The 12,777-nt window shown below is 38.5% G+C and overlaps 1 protein-coding gene across 4 annotated transcripts in view; it reads left to right on the top strand.

The window, feature by feature from the left end:
* The window catches only part of EHBP1 (EH domain binding protein 1), a 224,828-nt gene that overhangs the window by 71,764 nt on the left and 140,287 nt on the right, over window positions 1-12,777 (top strand). The window lies entirely within an intron of this gene.

Here is a 12,777-nt window from a genome sequence, read left to right as displayed (position 1 = left end):
GTCTTGGGTGCTTCAAACAGCTGCCAACTAAGAACCATGTCCCTTCATGGGGAGCAGACCTGCTGCTCAAAGGCCATGTGGTAACCTGCTTGGATCAAAACAAGCTTTAGAGCTGCTCCTCTCAACCAGAGGATAATTTCAGGAGTGCTCCAGGAAATCACAGTCTTCTGTGTGGAGCACTAGTCATCTTTTCTACGCCCAAGTTGCATCAAATTTCCCTTGGTTCCGGCTATTTGCTGCCTCACGTTATGGTAGAACTTCCTATCCTTGGTAGTAAGATGAAACCCTGAAGTTCATGCTTTATTTTTGGTGATATTTAAGACAGACACTAGGCTTATTTTAGTGACACAGAGATGCTAGTGGGGGGTTTATTAAGGTGTGATACCATTGGTCTTTGTTGGAAGTGTAGAAAAAAATGAGACCACATTGCCTGGATGAGATTTGTGGCTTAGAAGTCATTGGGGCCAGACCTCTTCCTAACCTGAGTAAGAGCTGTACTTACTGCTATATAGTTACACTAAAAATAAATCCCCTCTTGCAAAAGTATGCATAATACTCTTGTGTGCGCGCGCGTGCATGTGTTTGTTTTCATGTGCCGTAAACCCCAAGATAGAATCTCCTGTTCTATAAGGGCTAATAATTTGTTCCCAGATTTAACAAGGTGCTTAATCGCATGACTTTCTTTAACTTGGTTTAATTACAAGTGGATCATATGCTTTAAGTCAGGCATGTGCTTAAATACCTTCCTGAACTGAAGTGCATCCTTTTTGGTGTTGCAATATCACTGTGTTTAATGGGCATGGAGAATTTATGGGCCGTATAGACGAGCATTTATGCACATGTTGTCCTTTGATACCTGGAGTCAGTAACACCACATCAGGGCCAAACTCTCGGTTGCAACGGGCTGTAAGCTTCCCAAAGACTTCTCCAATACATCTTCATTTTCATTACGTTTTTCATGTAATAGGAGAAGAATCCAATTCTATAATTATGATTTGCTGCCTGTCCTACTTAGTTTTTTGGATAAGTTTTATGATGTATGTTAGGTTTAAACAAATCAAACTGTGTGGCAGATTTGAAAATTCCTTTTTATTATGTTAAATATGCAATAATTATTGCTGTTTGTTACAACTGCAACAGATTGCTTTGAGACATAAAGCTTTTACTGCCCAGTACTTGGTGAGAAGGAAAAAGAAAAAAGGTGTATCAAGTTTTTTGCAATTAAAAATCTGGAAAAACTTGTTTAAGAAAATGTTAGCCTAAGAACACGCATCTTTTGTCAGTACAATATACAGCCCTGAACACAACTCTTTTTATGCACGGTACAGTGTTTCTTATTTAATCAACATAAAATGAAGTGCTTCCCTCACATGAATGTAACACAGATCAAGACTCAGCCAAAGCAAATAAAAGAATGAATGCTTTGTTAATCATCCATAACTAATTTGTGCATACACAGAAAAAATGAAATCTGTTTTTGACAAGAGCTTTTTCATAGAAGCAGCAAGGGAGAATTGAACATGTAATGTGCATTAGAAATAGTGAATAGCAATGGGGAGATCTGAGATGTTTGCCTGGGACGACTTCTATTTTTTGATAGTAACAGCGTTTAACAGAAACCTAAGATAAGAGAAGGGAGGATTTTTTAAAAGTTGCTTGCCAAAATACAAGACAACAAACCTGTGCTGAAGCAGAGATGGATGAGTTTTTGTATGCCTTGCCATATATTAATAAGTATTGCAGGGAACTGCCACATATCTCTGTGACAAACTCAGCTAATAGATAATACACAATGAGGAAAATGTTAAATGCATTGCTTCTTTGCACAGGCAATATGATTGTGTTGCTCTAGTGGCGGTGTGGTTATGGTTGATGGGGCAGCTTCATTACAAGGCCCTGTTTTCAGGCTATTGCAGCTTTAAAAAAAAAATCACCCGTTGGACTGAATTTTTTTATGCTTGTCAGTCTTGAGGTGAATTTTACTTTAAGTGCAAAGTTAGACAAAATCCATGTAGCTGTTTCCCTGGTTTAAACCGATTTGAAGGGATGGATAGGCTTTTAAAAAGTTGAGCTCTATATTTATTGCAGAGCTGCATTTTGAAATGCTTGGCATTTGTCCTGGCTGCTAAAATGTAGATTGTTGCTTATAAAAATATATAAGTAACTACACCTGCACCCGTACACTATTCTCACTTTTGTGTGTGCATAGGGTGTGACAGCTGAGATGTCTTACGTGCGTGAGCATGCCCCTATTCTAGCTTCACACAGATCTTAATTTTCAGCTACCTCCCTTTTACCCTAGTTACATACCTACCCTTTGCCCCCTGCTTCTTCCCACATACATCAGATTTAAATCACACGTCAGCGGTACAGCATTGGCTAGATCCATCGATTCAATTTTTTTTCCTTCTTCCTTTGCTCTGTAGAGGGGAGTGCTGCACGCAGGAATCTTTACTTGCAAACCACACTGCTCTTAGATAACAGCCTGGAGTAGATTTACGTATCAAAGTTGTCTCACTGAGTTTTTGTTTCTGATAGTGAGCTGCAGGTTTGGATAAAAGAAATAGTAATAAAGTGACACTGACAAGAGAACTGTGTGTTTGTATGAAGACACTTCCTTGAAGAGCCGGCTCTTTCAGAGTTAATTTTGTCATTGGTATGATGGTCACAGAGCTGTAAGAGTTACGGTGGTCTTGCAATGTGTCCTCAAGGGTGGTAGCTGGGAAACACAGTGAGAGGGAAGGAGAGAGAGAGGGAGGAGCACCAGCAGGTCCAATAATGCCTCTGTAGTTTGGTGGACTTCTCTGACTGTGTTGCATCCTCTTGGGATTATGTATTTTGGTGGTTTTGACACATGTTTAAAGTGAAGTTGTGACCAAGAGGGAAGAGAATAAAAAAAGCTCAATCATTAATTTAATAATAGAGATACATTGGTGCTCCAGTAGTAACTGAGATGTTCACTTTGAATAACATCAGTAACATCATGCTGGTCTTTGTTGGTGGTTTAGTTTTTTGGGTCTTGTTGGTTGGTTTTGGGTTTTTTGGTGGATTGTTTTTTTTTTAAGTGGCCTGTTAGCCTAAACCTCATATATCACCAACATGATAAATCATTTCACTCAAGGGCTCTGGTTCTGACAAGGAGAACGGTCCGTGTGTGAACATCACTACTCAGCACACAGCCATCAGGCATTACAGACCATACATCCATTCATAGTTAAGGTCCACCTTTCAGTACAGAAACAATATAACATAAGAGTCTCAAAATCTTTGCCTGACACTCTTAAAAGCTTTTATATATCATAAGCCTTGCAAGTTTTATGTCATTTAATATTGTGCATTCACTCTATGGAAGTTTTCCTCAGATAATAACAACTATTTGATGACACACTGGTATTTTACAAAACCCATTTAAACAGGTTTTTTCTGTGCTAGATAATTAAGTCTAGACAATGTTATATAAAATATAATATTTTCTGGAAAGATGAATGAAAGTATATAAGGTCGCTGGAGCACTTAATCATTTGACCTTGTTTCTTCTTTAATGAGTGTTACCTCAAACTTACTTCCTTGTTGGAGATTACAAAGGAGCTGAATAATGTGTTTATGTTTGCAAGTCTGTTTAAATAATCTGGAGTTAATTCTGGGGTCTGTGTCATGTGTCTTCCTTCATGGCTTTTGTTTCCTCAGGAGAAGGCTTTCAGGTAAGCAATGATGTACAGAGCTATAGACCTTTCAACTACTGTTCTAAATATTATATTGAACTCATGTTAAATATTCACTGCTGAGCCTCAGGTGGTATTTCAAATCCACCTTTTTAACATCAAAGATTCTGGGACTTTGTCTTGAAGTGACACCAAGACAGAGTAAGCAAATTTAGAACCTAGGATGGAAAATGAAAAGCAGCTGTTAGTAACAGAAGGGCTTTTCACATCTGAAACCAACAATAAATAGGTAACTAGTTTGCCTGCTTTTTAAAAATACATTTATTTTTCTGCTAAAGACTGTCTTCTGTCAAGGGACACTAACTGGACATCTCTCATGTAACTGTTTGAAGGTTCAGTAGCACTGTTGATGGGATACTTCTGCATATAGCAGGTAAGCACTAGTGTGAATCATAAAAATGGTGACTTCCTGCCAGGCAAATTAGGGCTAATGTGCCAGGCGCTGGTAGGTGAGCTTAAATCTAGATTTTATAACAGGTATTGCCTATTATTTAAAAACAAAAGCAAAACCCAGAAAACAATCTGTAAGTCTCTTTAGCAAATACATAGAAAAATGTGGAGTTATGAGTTGCTGAACACTAAATAGTCATGGGTATCATGTCAACTTCACTGTCTTCCCCCTGGAGGGAGGAGGTCTCACATAATAGGTGTTTCTTACTCCAGTTTCAGCTAAAAATTTAGGAACCAACTTTATCATCTACTATTTTTTCCCTTTTAGCACTAGGTAAATAATCTGTATTTCTACTTTGTTTTGCAGCTAACTCTACAGAAATACTATACAGTTATAGAATGAACTTCTTAAAAGCAAGGAGAAAAACAAACCCAAAGCAGGGAGGATACTGTTTGGAAGCGCCACAGCCAAAGCAGAGTGCTGGGGTTGCTGTCAGACATGGACAGCATGCTGTGAAGGATCTAGCTCAGCAGCACACAGCTCACAGAAAATGAAGGACTGTTATTTCCTGCCAAACTGCCAGCCCTGCACGGAGTGCCTTTCCCAACAGCCGCCCTCACTTGCCATGTATCAGCAGCAGCTCAAACCCAGACTTCTTTAAATCTGCACCTTTGAGAGCAAAGGTTTGAGCGTTTAAACCGCCAGTTCATAATAACAAGTTTCTCTACCAACTTCGGCTGAGCCTCCATGAGCTTGCATCCTGTGTCTATGGCAAAATTAAAATGAGAGTTACAGTAGGACTTATGCTTATAGTCATTACTGTCTAAAATTATTTAATTTTAATGGCTTTTGATTACTAGTGATATATGTAGTAACCCACACAGCTGCACTTAGATATAGCTGCACCATGTACCTTAGCAGGCCCAGGGGAGATGGTCATGTAACTGGCTGCTATAGCATTTGGGGCCAGGAAAGGAATAGGCAGTCCCTACCATGAAATGATCCTAAAAGGAGATAGCAAATGCCTGCAAAAAGGACAATATTAGGGCATTAGTGAGCTCAGCACGTTAAGAACTAGGCATTGCAGGGAAGGATGTGATTTTTGTCACTGCTAAGTGATATGAGGTAGTCAAGTATTCCAGGACTCCTGAGCAGTACAACACAAGCTGCATCTCTGCAAACACAAGTAAAAGTTCGTGTACTTTACAAAGCTACGGTAATAGTTACATAGAGCATAAGGACAGAGTTTAGCAGGTGACTGAAGGCATCTAACAGTAAATTTAAACCTGTCATTAATGGAAAAAGAAATTTGCACAGCATCTCTAGAGGAAGCGATCTAAAAGAGCAAGAAGGAAAAGGCTACAACTATTGGAGCAAATGTTGTTGCTCAACATCAGTTATCATTGCATCCTTCTGTGGGAGAGTGTTCAGGAAGTGTTCCTGTTTTACTAAACAGGAGAAAGCAATGAAGGCTTTGTAAATGGACACATAAAGCAGTTGCACAAATTCTTTGCAAGGTTGAGTATTTCAGGGCTCAATAGTTCTGTAACTTATTAAAATTGTCTGGCTCACCTGTAAAATTTTTTCTATTGCCTGTACTAAGCATCAAGTCTGCTTTAGAAGGGTATACTTGATCATACGCATGCTCTACTAATAAATTGCCTGACTAAAATTTTGGTCGTGCACAGTTTCTGTCATCTGTCCAGTAGTTGTCCAAGAAGCTTAATAGTATTTTTGTTAGTAAAACAGGACCTCCAAATTTTCATGGTGGCAGTTTGCATAGTGTATATGAATTACCTCAGTTTATTAGGTATCATTTCACTTTCTAAACCTCCTACCTGATGTTAATCTTTGGAGCTTTCCAGAGACTGTGAATGCAAAAGGATTAGTCTGTGAAGATGAATAGTCTGTTGTTACCCACAGAAGGTTATTTGAGCACACCCACAGGTATATTTTTCATCAGAAAGAATCATTCACTACATACTTCAGCTTCTCAGGGTGCTAGTGAAATCTCATGGGGCTGTCCTACAAGCAGACCATAAGAAGACAGTAGCTGTAGTAGGATATTGTATTTTCTTTTTGCTTAGTGAAAGTATTGTCTCCACTGAGTAAGAAACAGTTTGTTATGATTCCATTGTAATGATTCATTAATCTGCATGTTCTATAAAAACCTTCATGTTAGTGTTTGTGAAGTGGCCTTTTAGCCTAAACCTAAGATATTAGCAATATGATAAATAATTTGACCCAATCTGGCAATGACAATGATCACTTTGTGACCATCACAAATAAATAAAATTCAATCAAGTGTAGCTGTTTCAACACATATATTTTTAATTTCCTTCCCAATCCTTATGCCTGGGGCTCAGACTTTTTGGATATGTGCAGAATTTTTTAAACATTAAATTCTCCATTCGAATACATTATAATTCTTAATAATGTTCTGGATAGCTTGAACCATTATTTGCTTTTAAACAGTTTTTCAGCACAGATCGTGCTGCTTGCATTCTGTCCTCCAAATCTCCCATCTGACTGTCTAAATTATTTTAACTGACATAGTTTCTAATTTACTCTCTCCAGTTGAGAGAGCTCCCTGTAGCTTGTCTATTTTAGCATTTAATTGCTGTATACTCTCACAAATTAAATTCTGTAGTGATCCATTTTGCACTGCTGGTGAAGCAGTGATCTTTTCATCTAAGCAAGATGGTGCTTGTAACTCAGCCGGCGGGGCTGGCATCCAGTGTCGGGCGAGGAGGAACTTTCCGATTTCTTCTCCTGCGGCGTGAGGTGGCTGTAGAGGCGGTGGGGTTTGTGCCAGAGGACAGCTTTCCTTCAAAACATTCTCCATTTAAATCTGAAGCAAAAGGAAAGTGAAATTCTCAAAAATTGTTCCTCTCAGTGGGTTTTTTACAGCTAGAAAAATTGCGTTGTTTAATTATTTTATGCTCAAGTGTGCACCAGAATGCTTCTCTAAAATCTGCATATCTTTGTGGGCTTCTTAGCATTCCTTTCTATAAAACATGAAGAGGCAGCCTCTAAAAAATATTACGCTGTAGGTCTTCCTTTTCTGGGAGAAGGACAGTCAAAACTTATTGTTTCTTTTGACAAAATAACAATATCCAGTTAGGAAACTTGTCTTCCCCAGTTAGGTTTTTTTTGGATGATGTTTGTACAGTGTTGATGCATCACTTAAATATTTCTATTAGAGAGGGAGAGGGACTGATTAGTACCTGAATAATTAAGAAGTACAGTACTTTTAGATCTAGTTTCTGCTGAATGGAAATATTTTGCTGTGTTTTCTCAATACGTGTGTATCGAAAGGAGGGCAGTTGATTCTTGGGGATTAAAGACTGCAGAGCAGCAGGGGTCAAAGGTCTGTATAGGCAAGCTGGTTTCAGGTGTGGAGAGGTAAAATATATTCTGCTGTTTTCTGGGGAGGGACTCTTTCCCCAACCCAGATAACCCACAGAAATGTACACCATGAACAAAACCTGGCCAATATTTTGATTCTGTGTAACTCTAGAAGTGTGAAGCCAGTTTAACAGAAAGTACAAAGCTGGTTCTTATTTATTTGCACTTCTTATACTAACCTTGAAGAAGACTTACCAGGCAGTTGGTAGTTACAGGATGCAAGTATTAAATGTATTAAAAATACATTTTTAAGGAAAGAAGGATGCATGAAATTTGCATTACTGCATTATTTGGATCTCCTTTAAAGTAAGAGTCTGAGTCCTTTCATATGGAGGTGTTAATCTTCTGACTTGCTTTATTTGGAAGAGAGTTGGGCACTGATAGTGTGACTTGACTGTATGACATTTGTAATCATCGTCTCCCGAGGGAAAATGGGCTGTTTGTTTTGCATGTGTGGTACAGATTATCTGGTCTCAGTTCCTTCGCTGAGTATTTTAGTCCTATTTGCTGTTAAAGGGCTGCTTTAGTAGGGAAAGACGGGGATGATTCCTAGGAAAGGCTAGTGCACCATAGTATTGCTTCCCATTCTCCTTGTAGAAGGACATCAGGCTGTGTGGATACTTTACATTAGGGAGATCTTTATGTAAGGATGGCACTTACTGTATAGTAACTTTTGGCATGTCGAACACCACTCAGAGTCATGAATATTGTGAAAGAATGGTACATGCCTGCCATATTAAAAAGACAAACATTTATGTGATAAGTGAGTCTGGTCCTGTAGCTTTGACAGTAAATCAATCTTCATTGGTTTCATTTGAACTGACAGCTGTTTGGCCAGTGTGAACTTTCCCTTCTCTCCCCCAAAATATGTAATATGATGGTAGTTTTGAGGGCTTGTGGAAGTAACTTAAAATGCTGTAGAGGGATAGGGTTGGGGACTGCTCCTTGAAAGCCCATCTACAGCTATTTAAATCGCTGTTTGCAATCAATGTATGTCTGTGTATGTACTATAGGTCGCCTGGCTTTGACAGAGCTGACTGCAAGGTGCTCCCATGCAGTGAGAGCTCATCCCAGCCTGTCTCTGCAATATTTTCAGCTATGTAGCTTCTGATTAACTTGAAAAAGAGCAGGATTTTGTCTCTTTGAGGTGGGTTCCAGCTGACTTGCATGTTGCATTCACATATCCCTGCTAGCTCCTAAACCATGAATCCTGATGTCATGTTAAAGGCCAGAAGTTGATTAGAAGCAGTAACAGCACCAGCAAATTGCACCTCTGCTCGTATCTGAGGTGACAATGTTTTTAACATCTGTACAAACACATACAGTGTGCTTAGAAATTGGAAAGTACCTAAATTAATTGCTACTAATACTATTCTATACTAAAAAGGAATGCAAATTCTGTTGATTTGCATAATATTGCTATGTAGTCCACATTATTGTTTTTGTTTTGCTAACTTTGAGCTTGGTGGTTTTGGGGGTTTTTTTTGTTTGTTTGTTTTGGTTTTTAGTCCAGATTTTTAATATTTTGCCAGATTTCCTAAAGTACCAGCATACACAAGTATGCTGCCAGGTAATTGGCATAGTGCAAAGCAAAGCACACACCACATCCTTCTGCTTCTCCAGCTGTGAACAGCTGATACAGCTCGGTATAGTGCACAGATGGGATTATTTCACCCAAAACATGGTGCATGCCATGGCATTTCAGGGGCTAAGGGGAGTAGTAGGAGGAGTGTGTCAAGGAGGGGTGGAGCTGCTTGCAAGAGAAAGACATAAAAGTGTTGAATACAAAAGCAGAAATTCCCCAACACAGGAGTGCATTGTGGAGAAGTATTGCTGTATGTTTATGCATGGTTTTCACTCAACTTTAAGTAAATTATCATGATCATTTTGTAAACAATATACTTTGCAAATAATATACATGTTTCTCAGAGCCACTGATCGACCCAGCACAGCCATATTCTGTTACGCAAAAAGATAGGCTTCAGTAGTTTCTGCTAACATACCAACTAGTTCTTTTTTTAATTATTTATTGGTGATTACTAGAATAATTCCTTTTTTGCTGATATGCTGCTTCTCTTGCTAGAACTGTACAGTAGCAAACATGAAAAAAACCAATAAAGATTGTTAACCAATATTCCACATATTATCTTATGAACCAAACAGTGCCCATGCTCAAATACAGTAGTATGTTTGAACTGGAAGATAATCCAGAAGTATTTGTATTTTGCCAGTATTGTAGGTTATCTTCTATATTTCCATGGTATTCAAAATATCATAGTAGATTTTATTTGCCTACGCACTGCCTTTCTTAAAAAGTAGAGTTTCAAAATTACTCTTTTTTTACAGAATGAACTCCATCTTGATAGTTAAGTGTTGTAGAGTGTTTTGTTACCTCTCTTTATTATCACATGGGTAGTTTTCCTCTTGCGATTTCAAAATTGACTTTTCCATGCACCCTTTAACAATGTGGTGGCAACCGCAATGTGATGTGGCAACTCTGGCAGTCACATGTATATAACATACCTGGAGGGATAAATGAGCCTTATGCATTTTAAACTTTGATCATATAGTTACAATCAGAAAAGTTGAGCAATTAAAATATTTGCATTGGGGTTCCTGCTTTGCCTTCCATAAAACTCCATGTGCTCATATGAGACACAAGTAACACTAGATCAGACTTCTATTAAATGCATGTTATATATTTAGTTTCTTACCAAACTGTGCTTCTGTTTGTAATAACTCATTCCAGCCTACTGCTGAAGATGTTCCTGCATACCCTGCTCATAGGTATTTCTCTTGGATTATTTTGTCTCTGCTGATTAAAAGTGATTTGTTCTTCTGCACAAAGATTTCTCTGTGGTTCTGGGATAACTCAGATTGTATTATATGAAGCATGTAGGGGTTTTTTGAAGAAAATGTACCACCTTAGTAAGAAGTAGTTATTAGCATGTTCTGACATTTAAAAACAATTTTTTAAAAGTTGGTTGTATGTTAGAATAGAAAACAATTCATCGTGAAATCAGTCATGGACCTATGCACCTTAAGAATATCCTTTTCATGGGCAAAAAAGAAGTCCCAACCCCCCTCTACTTCTATGGCTAAAGCCATGTAAGGCCAAGCCTGTGAAGTTTAAAAGAAAACATTGCAACTCTTCTAACGTGCTTAATTTTCTGGGAGTGTAGGAGGATGTACTTAAACTTGCATGTTAAGGAAAATAAAACTTGAAAGATCAGAGGCTATCTTTTTTTTTTTTATTTAATGTGATAAATTTACAAAATTGGATTTTAATAGGCAATTGGACCCTGAAAAGCCAACTTCTGTCTTTGACCCACAAAAAGATTATGAAATGAATTCATTTCTCAGGGAGACTGAACTTGATTGCCAAGTATGTCTTATTCTTCACAGCACCTCAGGATATTTAGTGCTAAGAGAATCATCTTGCACATGGCTGGCTTCTCCCCTTAGTACTGGCACACAGCTGCCTGCACTCTTGTCTCCCTCATCCTCTATACCAGCTAACTCCAGCAGATTTCACAAGGAACTGCTGCTGATGATCTTCACTGGGAGAACTTCACCTCTTCCTGATTCAGGCCTCTTATTCTGATAACCTGAAGCTGCAAATGGCAAGATTATACAATAAATAGATATTAAATGAAAATGTAATTTCACATAATTCCAAAATTCTCCTGCCTTGATGTCCATCTCCAGCATTTGGATGCTTGCAAGTTTAATGCTCTGCCCCTTCACTTCAGATTCACCACTTGTTCACTTTGACCTTTTTAGTAGAATCACCTTGATGAAGACAACAAGCATCTCAGTTATATTATCAGATAAGATGGTGTGTTTATAACAAGAGAAAGTAGCTCTGCCCCCAAATACACCTTCTGTTTCCTGGAGTCATTGAAGCGTATTTATGTTCCCTATGATACCTTGCAGGGGCCTTGCGGGAGGTTTGTGTTTTCCTTTTGTAGAATAGGGTATAATAGGTGAGCCAGCACTGAGAAGGCATTGGTAGCTACACAAAGAAATAAACTAGGTCATTGTTAAATTGGGGATGTTTACAGCTGCTAGGAAATTATTTTCATAATCAAACTGTGAAGAGTAAATCAGAATACAAGGATGGTATGGCTGATCAGAGGTTCATCTGGAAGTCTGCAAGCAAGTACCCATGTTCATGGTTTGTTCCCTATGCCTGTTTCTCACTGGGTATAGATACACCTGATCTTTTTTTGTGTGTTTTCATTGATGAAGGGGAGTGAGGACATGACAACAGACATACATATTCTTGGGGGGGGGGGGAGGGAATGAAACTTTTTTTTTTATAAAAAGGAAAACCTAATTGTATAATTTGGGAATAGCGAACAAATTAAGAGTCTCTCCACATATTCAAGCTACATTGCTAGTTATCATTTCAGTAAGAATAACACTGATACCATGATCTGGATTTTAAAACCAGCGAGGGTGTAATTGTCTTTTGTCCGCAAGTATAAGCTTATCCCAAATGATTCAAAGAAAAGTCAAGTCCAAAGTGTGACAAATGTTTCCTAGTCATTATAGCCCATGGGTGGAATGTTTTCCTTTGGCCTGACTGCAGGTGAGGGCATATTCAAGTTAGAATTGTAGAAACATCAAACAGCCTAGACTGGAAGGAACCTGGAAAGATCATCTGGTCCAACTTTTTGTGGGACTTAGATGCCTTATCTAGCACCCTGTCCAGTCACATCTTGAAAACCTCCTGCAATAGGAACTCTACATCTCAGGGGAGGTTGTTCCAGTGAGATTGATTGTTCTCACTGCAAAAAATTTCCCTCTTATGTTGACGTGAAACCTCTCGCAGTGCAACTTGTACCTGCTGCCCTTTGTCTTCTCCATGTGGCTCCAAGTTACTTTGTAATTTCTGGTTGCTGCTTTTCTGTTTGGCAGAAAAGCACACGCACCAGAACTGGCAAGGAGTTTTTACTGTGCCAGCTGTGTAAATATTTGCACACCACATTATATATGCCAATTTTCACTAAAGATATTGTAAAAAGTAACTAGAAGAGGTTTAAGCAAACTTCCTTTCTATTTACATTGACCACCATTTTCACGCCATAATGTGAATATTGAAAATTTAGCTTTATGAAACAAGTTGCTGTTAAGATGCAAACTGCTTCCCTCCATTTACCTGGAGAACATACAAAAAAGAAGTGCCATGTCTCTCACGTTGCTTTCTGAACAGGCACCGCAGTAAATATTGCATTTGGTGTAATGAGTTTA

The sequence above is a fragment of the Phalacrocorax carbo genome, chromosome 3 (genome assembly GCF_963921805.1).
Source record: "Phalacrocorax carbo chromosome 3, bPhaCar2.1, whole genome shotgun sequence".
Lineage (NCBI taxonomy): Eukaryota > Metazoa > Chordata > Aves > Suliformes > Phalacrocoracidae > Phalacrocorax > Phalacrocorax carbo.
This window is presented reverse-complemented; position numbering and strand designations above follow the sequence as displayed.